At 40.1% G+C, this 13,058-nt stretch overlaps 1 protein-coding gene across 4 annotated transcripts in view; it reads left to right on the forward strand.

The window, feature by feature from the left end:
- SSH2 (slingshot protein phosphatase 2) overlaps nucleotides 1-13,058 on the forward strand; it is a 246,720-nt gene that overhangs the window by 97,443 nt on the left and 136,219 nt on the right. The gene's annotated exons all lie outside the window — the stretch shown is intronic.

A 13,058-nucleotide genomic window follows, 5' to 3' on the forward strand; every position in this document is an offset into this window, starting at 1 on the left:
AAGTGCTGAATCAACTTTTTCTGAACTTTTGTTTTTCAGTCTTTTGTTTATGGAAGACAAATAAAGTTAAGCGGCATGCTTGTAGTCTTAAGGATTAGACCAAGTAGTCATAAGCATCTGACCTTCTCTTCATATTTTATTAACCTACCATACCTACTCCACCCCCGCCACCAATTAACTTCTGTCTTAATTTTCAATATTCAGCAGTCTTAACTTTAAACTTACATACAGCAGTCCTCTGCACTCAAATCTTTCCACCAGAAGTTTCTATTACAGCAGTGCAGAGTGGATATATAAAGTTTAAAGGAGCATAATACAAGGCTGGAATGTATTTGAATTCTTATGATTTACTTTAAATTGTGTGCACTTATTTATGTATCTGTATCTCTGTTACTGTAAAAATAATACTTCTTATCAATTAAAATTGATGCTACTGAAATATGCCTCAGTCTAGAGGCATCAAGGAAAAGCTGCGGAGAAAGGGACATCTGAGCTACAGTCTGAAGGACAAGTAGAAGTAAGCAAGCAAAGAGGGGAATGTATTCCAGGCAGAGGGAAGATAGCAAAATTAAGAAATAATATGATCAAACCTGTCAATCCTAAAGGAAATCAACCCTAAATATTCATTGGAAGGACTGATGCTGAAGCTCCAACACTTCGGCTACCTGAATGCATAGAGCTGACTTGTTGGAAAAGACCTTGATGGTGGAAAGATTGAAGGCAAAAGGGGAACGGGCGGCAGAGGATGAGATGGTGGATAGTATCATCAACTCAATGGACATGAATTTTGAACGAACTCTGGGAGATAGTGGAGGACAGAGGAACCTGGTGGGCCACAGTCCGTGGGGTCACAAAGAATTAGACACAACTTAGCAGTTGAACACAACAACGAGAGATAAGGTGGCCTAGCTTATTGGAAATACTAATTTTAGAATAGCAAATTTCATCTGCAGTTGAAGTACATAATCTCTGACACTAAATGTTGTCATTTTCCCAGGGGAAAGAAAGTGCTTGTGATGCGAGCATTGGTCAGGAGTAGAGGAAAACTACTTCCAGCTAATGGCAAAAAGTCAACCTACTAAGCAGAATTGTCCTTGCACCTTTAATCGTGACATTTTGTAAGAGAGCAAAACAGGAAAAGTGCTTATAGTACTTTGCAGATCTATCTTAGCATCTAAATGTGTGATGGAATTCGTCGTTCTTTTGTTTAGATATTAACATTGATGCTGTGTTCTAGTTAGTGAGACCTAAGGATTCCTCCCAACGCCCCCATATGACAGCTTCTCAGCCTGCCAAGACAAATGCACATGTAAGAGCCTCTGGTGACGTCACCTTACTCTTACTTTGTTGTTGTTCAGTCGCTCAGTCACGTCCGACTCTGTGACCCCATGCGCTGCAGCACACCAGGCATCCCTGTGCTTTACCATCTCCTGGAGGTTGCTCAAATACGTGTCCATTGAGTCGGTGATGCCGTCCAACCATCTCATCCTGTGTTGTCCCCTTCGCCTCCTGCCTTCTATCTTTCACAGCATCAGGGTCTTTTCCAGTGAGTTTGCTCTTCACATCAGGTGGCCAAGTATTGGAGCTTCAGCATCAGCCCTTCCAATGAATATTCAGGACTGATTTCCTTTAGGACTAACTGGTTTGATCTCCTTGCTGTCCAAGGGACTCTCAAGAGTCTTCTCCAACACCACAGTTCAAAAGCATCAATTCTTCAGCATCAGCATTCAGCTTTCTTTGTGGTCCAACTCTCACATCTGTACATGACTACTGGAAAAACCACAGCTTTGACTATATGAACTGTTGTTGGCAAAGTAATGTCTCTGCTTTTTAATATGCTATCTAGGTTTGTCATAGCTTTTCTTCCAAGGAGCAAGCATCTTTTAATTTCATGACTGCAGTCATCTTCCACAGTGATTTTGGAGCCCAAGGAAATGAAGTCTGTCACTGTTTCCACTGTTTCCCCATCTATTTGCCATGAAGTGACGGGACCAGATGTCATGATCTTAGTTTTTTGAATGTTGAGTTTTAAATCAGCTTTTTCACTTTGCTCTTTCACCTTCATCAAGAGGCTCTTTAGTTCCTCTTCGCTTTCTGCCGTAAGGGTGGTATCATCTGCCTATCTGATGTTAGTGATATGTCTCCCAGTAATCTTGATTCCAGCTTGTGCTTCATCCAGCCAGGCATTTCACATGATGTACTCTACATATAAGTTAAATAAGCAGAGTGACAATATACAGCCTTGACATACTCCTTTCCCAAGTTTGAACCAGTCTGTTGTTCCATGTCGAGTTCTTCATGTTGCTTCTTGACCTGTATACAGGGGATATAAGTCCTTAGGACCAAGCACCTCCCCAGTTGACCAAAATGAGTACCTAGATTGAAATCATGGTCCAGATAGTATACACATTATCATGCTATGTCATGAGTAGTGTTTACAGTGTTCCTGAGATGGGTGGGGAGGATTGAGGTAAATTAGCCAGTGATGAGCGCTACTCTTGGCATTCCAGGTATGCTTGTCACGTATAAGCACATGTGCCTGTCAGCCAAGCCAGATTCCCAAAGTATAACTTTTCCACCTGTCCACTTTGCAATTAAGACACATTTTATACCACTTAAGCTATTCTGTGAAAGATTTATCAGCTGACTAAAGGCTTTTTCCAAGGTTGAAGGCACTGGAAGTGGTCTTTAAGCAGCAATGGTGTTCACTCTTAATGTTTTCTGTGGATGCCAGTTCTCCAGTTCAACCACAGTATAGGGTTTGACTTGTCTGCCCTCTAGTGGAGATATGGTTAAATTAACCAGTGTATCCTGGCTTTAGGAAAAATACCTAATTTTTCTCAATTGGCTTTCCAAATTTTAGTCTCTTTTTTCTTTTTCTTTTTTTAGCCTCTGTTCCCTTAAAGAATTTTTAATTACCACCAAAGCAGCATATTTATAATTTTTTCCACTTTCTAAGATTCTGATAAATCCCCGCCCTGGCTTCCTCCTAGGATCAGGTCTAGACTGCTGCTCTCTGCTCTTTGCAGCTTACCTCAAGGCAAGCCCTGGGTTTCAACTCAGCTGGTCAGCTAACCAGCGGCCCAGTGTGTCAAACATACTCCCCCTGTTCGTTCCTCTTGTCCCTGTCTCAAATGCTCTGTCAGCCTCTGTGCCTCTTCAGACATTGCTCTTCCCTCAAGATTGGACTCAGAGCTCACTTGTTCCTGTGAACCCTGGACCCTGGTGATACACACTTTCTAAACTCCAGTGATGTGTATTTCCTGTGCCATACATTTACACTGTACCTGTTGTAGCATTGTTTCCAGTATAACAGCCTTATTGCTTCAGGCAGATCAACTCCAGCATAGTGTTATCTCATATTTCTTTGTATCTCTGATGGACTCTAGCAGCTCTGAATGAATTAGTTTATTATTTATTGTTATGCAGGAGACCCCGGTTCTATTCCTGAGTCGGGAAGATCCGCTGGAGAAGGGATAGGCTACCCACTCCAGTATTCTTGGGCTTCCATTGTGGCTCAGCTGGTAGAGAATCCGCCTGCAATGCAGGAGACCTGGGTTTGATCCCTGGGTTGGGAAGATCCCCTGGAGAAGGGAAAGGCTACCCACTCTAGTATTCTGGCCTGGAGAATTCCAGGGACTGAATTCCATAGTCCATGGGGTTGCAAAGAGTCGGACACGACTGACCAACTTTCATTACTACTACATTCAAAGATACTGAGTAACGTGACTCTATCTTTTCCCCTGTTGATGGCTTAGAATGATGTCTAGATTTAAATATAAATATTAACAAAATAGCAATGTATTTCCCCCTAATCAAAACTGACAGCAGTACATCAGTTTTAAATATTCTATTTTCTTTTTGGTCAGAACCATTAACAGTATTTATCAACTCCTTATTTTGGAAATGATTAAAAATTTGAAAACAATCATGCTTGCTTAGTTTAGTAATGTTTGATAAGTGATTGGTGTTGTTTCATTACTCTTCTGCTTTTGTTCTTTGACCTTATTTCTGAATAATGTTTCAACTGAATAACTTTGCTTGATCATAGTTTAATTCTTTATGTCCATAAATAATTTAAAGGTTTAACATAAAAAGACTCTTCATAAGTGGATTTTATTTCACTTCCCTGGGTGTTATCAATGCCTTTTATTGTTTAAATTCCTTGTGGAGGAATGGTAACAGATGACTAGTAATAAGAGCAGAAGGCAAGCCAGCAATTGGGGTATAGCTAGCAGCACACACAAACAATAGAACAATAGAGGCACTGCCTCCAAGGTGAAGCCAAGATCAGAGTCAAGAATTTTAAACCAAAGTTTAGACGCAGAGGAGATGTTGAAGTAGTATTCAGAATATTTAACAACTAGTATGGCATAGCTATCAACCAATCAGAATAGGCAGGAGTCAGACCCGGAGGTCCTCCACATTGCCTGGCACTAATCTGATTGTTGAAAAGCTATGACAAACCTAAACAGCAAATTAAAAAGCAAAGACATTGCTTTGCCAACAAAGGTCTGTATAGTCAAAGCTGTGGTTTTTCCAGTAGTCATGTATGGATGTGAGAGTTGGACCATGAGAATTGGACCATAAAGAAAGCTGAGCACTGAAGAATTGATGCTTTTGAACTGTGGTGTTGGAGAAGACTCTTGAGAGTCCCTTGGACCGCAAGGAAATCAAACCAGTCAATCCTAAAGGAAATCAGTTCTGAATATTCACTGGAAGGGCTGATGCTGAAGCTGAAGCTCCAATACTTTGGCCACCTGATGCAAAGAACTGACTCATTAGAAAAGACCCTGATGCTGGAAAAGATAGAAGGCAGGAGGAGAAGGGGATGACAGAGGATGAGATAGTTCAATGGCATCCCTGTCTCAATGGACAAGTTTGAGCAAGCTCCGGGAGTTGGTGATGGACAGGGAAGCCTGGCGTGCTGCAGTGCATGGGGTTGCAAAGAGTCAGACACGACTGAGCGACTGAACTGAACTGAATCTGATTGTTGCTGGATCATGAAACAATCCGAGGGGCTCTAGGCAGCCACTGTTTACCATTCAGTATTTCAGTGTGAGCAATTAGTACAGTTGTACCACTATGTCCTGGCTGAACATAAGAGCATATGTCCATCTTGAGACCTCATGCTACAGTGAAGGAAATGGACCAAATATGAGGTCTTCAAAGAGTAGGAAGTGAAATTTCACTTTAATAGTAGGAAGCAGAATCTGGACAGGGAGATAAAGACAAGGTGTAAGACCCCCTATTGGTGTACGTGGCATATTCCTGTCATGCAAGAGGAGCAGTTTGTTCTGATAGAAGGTTTATTTGTCCTTCCCAGACAGAATCGTGACTCTGCTGCTTACTCTTAGGTTACTTTGAGCAAATTATCTCACTTCCATGAGGCAGTTTCTTCAGCTGAAAAGTAAGTGTTAATCATGCCTGTGCTGCATTTATCCTAGGTTGCTTCAAATGAGATAATAGTCATGAAAAGACTTTAAATTATGGAGCAGCACAGAGGCAGAGTCTTATCTTATGATGGATGCTGCTTGCTCTCTACCCCATGTTTAAGCACTCTTCTTGGATTGACAAACCAAGGATATGACCAGTAATTTAATGGTGATGAAGCACATGATACACTGAGTTAACCTAAGGTGGAGGCCTAATTTTGCCACTTACAGGTTACCATACCTTGAGCAATAGTTATTATTTCATCTAGTATTCTCTGAGCATCTTCTGTGTGACTGCCACTCTGCAAACATAGTTCTGCCCTTACAGAGCTTACAGTCTAGGACAGATCTATGGCTTAGATCTTTCCGGAGAGGTGAGTTCCCGTCATTGCTGGTCTCCCTGGCACCTGGCATGGCACAGTTAACCTGAAGAGAGTAGAAGCTTTGTTTACCCTGAACTTTTGATATTTTTCCAAACCTTTAAGACAAATGTTTTTAATCTAAACTGCTTGTCAGTTATCAAGAGCTTTGAAAATGTGCAGATCCTAGGGCCCCACACCTCATGGTGGGCTGGTACATGTTCAAAAACATGTTTTCCGGGTACGGGCTGCTTTGTAGCATTTGCTGATATTCCTAGTAGAAGTCCCACCATAGCCAATTTCAGGCTACCAGTGTGAGTCTCATAAGATCCCTAAAAATCTTAACAATTGGCTCCAGCACACCACTGGCTTCACCTCAGGGCTAAAGAATAAAAGTCTATAGGCGTGAGGCCTGGAGATTTGTGTTGTTGAAAAAGTTCTGAATGGAGCCAGAGTTAAGGACCAGTGACCTGTGAAGTTTCCATATTGCATGCTTGTCAAATGTGACAGGTTCAGAACATGATAAGACTTGTTGCTTTTTCAAACCAAGTAGCCTCAAGGAGTCGGATCTCTGTGACAGAAAAAACAGTCTAGCTACTCTGAAATTATGGCAAGTGGGGGGTGCAGGTGGGGTTAAGTTGCCTGTATTAAATAAAAAATTTAAGTAGAATAAGGATTATAAACAAAAGGCATCCAGTAACAGCTCCACACCCAGAGCTCGGGTTTTCTAGTGGGCAGTGAGTGACTGTACTGTGATACCTCTTCAACTAGCTGTTGACCAAAGACTTGGTGTTCTTCAGAAGCAAAGTTATATCAGCCAAATTCTAATCAGCTGGCTTTCTTATCACTGAGGAAGTACCTCATTAACCATTCCAACTGTGATTCATATGTATTTGTATTTGAAAGGAATTCAAAGGAAATACTTGAGAAATAGTAGGTGTCTCACAGAGGTTTTCTATTGCTTGAAATCATGTGCAATAAGGTAATTTACAGCTTCTTAAAACCTGTCATAATGACAGCATAGTGTGGTTTTGATTTCAGAAATAAGGATTGCACTGTATTCTGGCTTCCTTATTTTTACTTTGATGTGTCTTACATCTTCCTGAAATATGACTAATTTGAATCTCTGTTTTGGATCTTAATCCCAGCAAGTATCACGCATCTCAATTTAAACAACTTTAAAACAAAGTCATATTATATTGGGACTGCTGATTTGATGAGGTTTGAGCTTCTTACGATGGCACCCCACTCCAGTACTCTTGCTTGGAAAATCCCATGGATGGAGGAGCCTGGTAGGCTGCAGTCCATGGGGTTGCGAAGGGTCGGACACGACTGAGCTACTTCACTTTCACTTTTCACTTTCATGCATTGGAGAAGGAAATGGCAACCCACTGCAGTGTTCTTGCCTGGAGAATCCCAGGGACAGGGAGCCTGGTGGGCTGCCATCTATGGGGTCGCACAGAGTCGGAAACAACTGAAGCGACTTAGCAGCAGCAGCAGCAGCAGAGCTTCTTACAAACCAGCTTCTCAGATGTAAGTGCCCAGGTTATTCATTCTGGTCCTGGACAGTAATGTGTGTGTGTGTGTGTGTGTGAATGGCCACACTTTCAGGTCCTTTCTTATCTTCAGAGAGGACACTTCGTTATAGACACCAGACTATAAAATTGTCCATTTGGCCTTCCATGCATCTTGTACTGAATAAGAATCATCTTCTTTATTCTCTTTTCTCCTGGATATTTCTGTGGCCCTAGTCTATAGAAGTTCTACTTCATTAACTCTTTAACTGCCTTTTTCCTGTCCTGTTCATTTTGCCTACATACTTACTCGCTAGTCATCGGTATTGAGAGGGTGGATTAAAGATGACTATGAAGTCTTTGCTCTTTCCCCCACTGAAAGATAGTCTAATTCCCCTCCTCTTGAATCTGGGCTAGACCTCTTTAATACACCAGCAGAGTATGGCAGAAGTGACACTGTGCCAATTCTGTGCCTAGCCTCTTGGAGTTCTAAGCCCCCATGCGAATAGACCAACCCTGAGGCCACCATTCCATTCTGAAGGAGATCGGCCCTGGGATTTCTTTGGAAGGAATGATGCTAAAGCTGAAACTCCAGTACTTTGGCCACCTCATGCGAAGAGTTGACTCACTGGAAAAGACTCTGATGCTGGGAGGGATTGGGGGCAGGAGGAGAAGGGGACGACAGAGGATGAGATGGCTGGATGGCATCACTGACTCGATGGACGTGAGTCTGAGTGAACTCTGGGAGTTGGTGATGGACAGGGAGGCCTGGCGAGCTGTGATTCATGGGGTCGCAAAGAGTCGGACACGACTGAGCGACTAAACTGAACTGAACTGAGGCCCTAGTGGACTTTGAGAAGACCCAATCCATAGGCGTCCTAGTTGACTGTCCAGTTGAGCCCAGCTTAAGTCCTCCAGGCTAAGATGTCAGGCATATGCATGAAACTGCTTGGACTCTTACTTGGCCCATCTTCCAGTTAAATACTACCAGAGTAGCACTGAGTGACCTTTAGCAGTACTATGTGGAACAGAAGAATCACCTAGCTAAATACTGCTTGAAGTTCTGACCCATGAAATATAATAAATTAGTGGTTTGTTAGAAAGCATTAGATAACCCAAACATGATTGCATCCCCATCTTCTTTCTCTCTTGTTTCTTAGAGAGAATCTAAGCCTTCTCTTACCAGTAGCCAAGTGGCAATATGGTGCCCTTTTTTCTCCTCAAGCCTGTATCCTTCACATTGGCTTCTTTCAAAAGCCAGAAGCAGAATTTTCCTGATTTAAAAGCTCACGTCTACTCTTAGAAAGACTACTAGATTATTTTTTCCTGTCTGACAGATACCCTCTGTTTTTTCCCAGGGACAGAAGTGACTGATGGTTAATCTGAAGTCCAGTTAATGAATAATCCACAACCACTTTTTGTGACCCTAGGACTGTTATCTTAATATTCTACCCTTACGGACTCGTAACATAAGTATTACCTGATAGCCTTGACCTCCAGTACCCATCCTTTTGTTCCTGGAATTCACAGCTGCTCACCATTCCCTACACGTCCAGACTCTTACTCCTCTTTCTGTTCCTTTTGCCAGCTCTTCTGCCTGAAATACTCTTCCTCCTATTTTCCATCTAACACAAACCCACTAATTCAAGCCTAGCCTGAAAATTAACTTCTGTGAAGCATATCCAAGCCCCACAGTTAGTCATTTCCTCCTTTGTTGTTTCTAGAGCACTTTGTATATCCTCTGCTGTAAGCCAAATGACATATAATTTTTGGCTTATAGAACTGTCTCCCCTACTACAATATGAACTATCCAAGGATAAGGGCGATTCTGCTTACTTTTAATTCCTGGTGCCTAGTACCTAACACATCATAGGTGGTCAATTAATGTGGAATGAGTGAATGAATACATAAATGAGAGCAAGTGAATGATTCTCTCCGCTTAACCAAAGGAAAAGCCTAAGGTATTACTTCCAGATCTTCATCACAGACTAACTCCTGAGCAACAAAAACTGTTCTGTTAACCAGCTAAGGGTAAAACATAGCTGGCATAGTCCTTACTAGCTAAGAATGCACAGCCAATTAGCTCCGCGTTTGCATGGTTTTAGTTCACAGCTCCAATCATGCATTCATTCACCTCTTTATCGAGTTCCATGTGCACATAGGGCATTGTGCTAAACACAAGGTGAGATGCGAAGGGAAAATAAGGCACATTACAGTTTGATAATGGAGTAAAACAAGAGCCCAGCGGTAACCCACAGACAGATCTCAGTAGTGCCATACAACTCAGGCACAGCAACTGTCAGGTTTGGAGGGAGGCAGACAGCCTCTCAGTAGGATGATAACAGAAGCATCATGAACTACTGACTTTTAAAGCCAGCTTTTAAGGTTGCAGAAAGATCTAGGAGGGTGGGGAAGGGCCTTCCACGATGATGAAACAACATGGACCTTTGAAAAATGATGAATGAATCCACTTGGATTGGAGTGTAAAGCATTTTGGTAGGAAAGTGTGAAGAACTTTGGACCATCAGATTGGGAAATTATTGCTAAACACCTACCTAGCCTGGTGTTTTTCAAGGCTAGCAGCACTTCCAGCCTATCTCTTAACAAATATGACTTAGATGCTTATGTTCTTTTTCAAACATCTTTTACTTAAGTGACCTACTTTTGTGTTCAGGTATTAAGAAGATTAATAAGAATGTATTAACTTATCAATTCATACTTAATGGTTCCTGAATACCCTAAAATTATGTATTATATTTTAATTGAAATATAGTTTATATACAGCATTATATTAAAGTGTACCACATAGTGATTCAATATTTTTATAGATTACACTTAATTTACAGTTATTACAAGGCTATATTTCCCAGTGCTGTCCAATATATCCTTTTTATTCATTATGCTCAGTGCTTTGTATCTCTTAATCCCGTGCATCTACCTTGCCCACTCTGTTCCCTCTCTCCACTGGTAACCACCAGTTTGTTTTCTATGAGTCTGTTTCTGTTCTGTTCTAAGAGTTCATTTATTTTATTTTTTTAGGTTCCACATGTAGATGATAACATGGAGTATTTGGCTTTCTCTAACTTATTTCACTGAGCATAATACCCTCCAGGTCCATCCATGCTGTTGCAAATGGCAGAATTTCATTCTTTTTTATGGCTGAGCATGGACAGAGGAGCCTGGCGGGTTACAGTCCATGGGGTCACAAAGAGTCAGACACAATTTAGCAAGTAAACAACAGGAACAGTATTCCATTTATTCCATTATATATATGTATGTATACACACACACACACACGGCACATCTTTATCCATTCATCTGTTGATGGAAACTTAGGTTGAGTCCATATCTTGGCTATTATAAATAATGCTGCTGTGGACATTGGGGTGCATGTATCTTTTTGAATTAATGTTTTATGAATATCCTAAAATTAAATGCATATTCAGAATCTCACACCGTATTGTTTATAGGTCAATTTTTTCTTTAGAACATCAGGAAGAAATTGTACTCTTTAAGTAAAAACTACTTAACAATAGTACTCTGGAATATTTTTTAAAAAGTCAACAAACTTGTGTTTAATCATTTTAATTATTTCGTTCTCCTTACCCATCAAAAATGATTCTATCTACTTAGAAGAACTGATAGTTATATCTACACTTTTATCCTGGTGTTTTCTAATGTTCTGAGCACACTATTTGCATTTTTTTCTTTTCTTTTTTTTTACCAACAATATGTCAAGTTATTTGACAAGATAGTTGGTTTTATATGGTCTAGTGTACACACTTGTTACAACAGAATGGTAAGCATTCTCCCTTTAGCTACCATTTAACTGCCACCATTCAAGGTAACTGTGTTACCTGATCATTAATCTTGCTGAATAAGCAGTGTTGAATCTTTGTATTTTTAGCAGTGAATTCCATTGAAATAAGCATAATTGAACACTTTCTTCGTTTTTTAAAAAAAATTCCATTTTACCTTGCCTTGACATACTGAGTTTTTTGTTTTTTGTTTTTTTTCCTAAGCCTCTTTTTCCAAGTAAGATGAAAGGGAAGCAAATAATTCATTGGCCTGACTATTGTAAAATTATCTAAAAAAGAAAAAAAAAGTCATTTGGGGATCTTGTGTTAGAAACACTGTTCTGGCTTACTTTTTTTCTGTGAAAAAGGAATTTTCCATGCCTTTGACACTATTTTAAAGTGTAGACGTCATAGAAGAAAGATGACAAAAGGATATTGTTTTATTATAATCCTTGAGAAAAGTTAGACTTTCTTCTGCAGTTCCCTTCCCACCCCCTGTCCTGGGGTTGAGGTACCAAAGGCAGATTTTTAGTTTAGAGGCAGCTATTTATAGCAGAAATATAGGCCTGAGTTCAAATTGTGACTCCCATCATTTATTGGCTTTGTGACATTTAGCAAGCCCCATGGCATTGTGGTGCACATTAAATAAAATAATATATAAATTATCTGGCCTGTAGTGGTATTAAATAAATGTTAGTTCACCTCTGTAGATGTAACTGGTTTTGGCTCTTTGCACCCTCCAAGGAAGCATAGTTCCCTTAGGCTCCAAAATCTAACATTTGTATTTTCTTATGAGTCTTTTCATTTTCATTCACGCAGACTTTCCAGGTTCTGACTATTGACTCTAGAGACGATTGGTTCTTTTAAACACTGTTCTTCACTTCCCGAAAGGCATCCTTCTAAACCTAAAACTTCCCCTGGAGGCAGAGTGTAATATACCATGACCCTCTTCCTGTCCTCCCTCTGAGGGTACCATCTTTGCTGTCTCCTGCTGTTTGTGCAAGATAAGGGCATACCTGAAATCAATCATGAAAATAAAAGGAGAATAAAAGCTATAGAGCTGGCCATTTCTGCCCAGGAATGGAGGCAGTATGATGTAGAGGTAATGGGGTGGTTCCATAAACTGAAAATGTGGGTGACTTACCAGAAGACAATACTCATATTGTTTGAGTTATTTTTCTCCTATTTTTATGTTTGCCAAATAGGGCAAAAGTGACCAGAGTGCAAATATAAAATGTCAGAGAGGAAATTTAAAGACAAAGTTAGCACCTCAATATCATTCTCTCATCTTTTCTCACGCTTTTCCTTCATGTTGCTATTCTTGTCTCCATGAAGATCTATATAATATCTTAACATATAATAATTCCTAACTTAGGTCAGGGTGAATGATATCCTTTTTCAGTTGTTGGGAGGCAGTATTTTATCAGTTTTAATTTTAGCTTAGTACATGAGTTTCCTTGAGCAACTTCTTTCCTTTTTGTGAATTTCAGTTTCTATAAGATATTCATATTTCATTGAGCCTAAATTGCTGTAAGTATGATACCTCAATTATTTGATGTGCCACTATAAAAAATAAATATTGCAATTAAACAATGATTCAATGCTTTTTAGTTGCATTGATTGTAGATTTATGTGTATGTGTCAGACTTGGTGAAAACTAGGGTACGATCAACCTTCTCAGTTTATAAGGAATAAGTTGGACAATGTACTTAAAAGTATTGAGCAAGGCACCTAGAATGTTATAAATATTCAGTAAGTAATAGTTCATTAAGGTAATGGTCATGTGATCAAGAGAACTTTTCAAAATGGTGTTCATTATTTAGGTGGTTCTTTGGGGATCAGAATCGTTAATAGGTCACCTTGATGGTATTTGTTGGTGAAAGAATGCCCACTCATTTTAATTGAAAGTAACCGTAACACAACATCTCAATTTATTTTTAAGAGGTATTCTTT

The sequence above is a fragment of the Bos grunniens genome, chromosome 19 (assembly GCF_055505025.1).
Source record: "Bos grunniens cultivar Pamir isolate PY7600 chromosome 19, Bosgru_T2T1.0, whole genome shotgun sequence".
In the NCBI taxonomy this organism is placed as follows: Eukaryota; Metazoa; Chordata; class Mammalia; order Artiodactyla; family Bovidae; genus Bos; species Bos grunniens.